This window comes from Physeter macrocephalus, chromosome 19 (genome assembly GCF_002837175.3).
Source record: "Physeter macrocephalus isolate SW-GA chromosome 19, ASM283717v5, whole genome shotgun sequence".
In the NCBI taxonomy this organism is placed as follows: domain Eukaryota; kingdom Metazoa; phylum Chordata; class Mammalia; order Artiodactyla; family Physeteridae; genus Physeter; species Physeter macrocephalus.
This window is the reverse complement of record NC_041232.1, coordinates 35,492,026-35,492,690: the sequence shown is the minus strand read 5'-3', so window position 1 is coordinate 35,492,690 and position 665 is coordinate 35,492,026. Positions and strand designations below refer to the sequence as shown.

At 49.0% G+C, this 665-nt stretch overlaps 1 protein-coding gene across 9 annotated transcripts in view; it reads left to right on the top strand.

Annotated features, from left to right (window-relative positions):
• LOC102977306 (proteolipid protein 2-like) overlaps positions 1-665 on the top strand; it is a 130,473-nt gene that overhangs the window by 117,106 nt on the left and 12,702 nt on the right. The window contains exon 8 of one of the 9 annotated variants that reach the window (XR_008616041.1): positions 96-652. The exons of the other annotated variants lie outside the window; for them this stretch is intronic. The gene's annotated coding sequence lies outside the window, so the exon portion shown is untranslated. Of the gene's footprint in view, positions 1-95; positions 653-665 lie in introns of those variants that run through there. 9 annotated transcript variants of the gene reach the window in all.

Genomic DNA, 665 nt, shown 5'->3' with positions numbered 1-665 from the left:
CCTCTCTCTCTCTCTCTCTCTCTCTCTCTCTTTCTTTCTTTCTTTCTTTCTTTCTTTCTTTTTCTCCCTTTTCTTCTGAGCCATGTGACTGACAGGGTCTTGGTGCTCCAGCCAGGTGTCAGACCTGTGCCTCTGAGGAGGGAGAGCTGAGTTCAGGACATTGGTCCACCAGAGACAGCCTGGCTCCATGTAACATCAAACAGCAAAAGCTCTCCCAGAGAGCTCCATCTCAACGCTAAGACCCAAATCCACTCAACAACCAGCAAGCTACAGTGCTGGACACCCTATGCCAAACAACTAGCAAGACAGGAACACAACCCCACCCATTAGCAGAGAGGCTGCCAAAAATCATAATAAGGTCACAGACACCCCAAAACACACCACCGGATGTGGTCCTGCCAACCAGAGAGACAAGACTCAGCCTCAATCACCAGAACACAGACACTGGTCCCCTCCACCAGGAAGCCTACACAACCCACTGAACCAACCTTAGCCACTGGGGGCAGACAGCAGAAACAACGAGAACTACGAACCTGCAGCCTGTGAAAAGGAGACATCAAATATAGTAAGTTAGGCAAAATGAGAAGACAGAGAAACACACAGCAGATGAAGGAGCAAGGTAAAAACCCACCAGACCAAACAAATGAAGAGGAAATAGGCAGTCT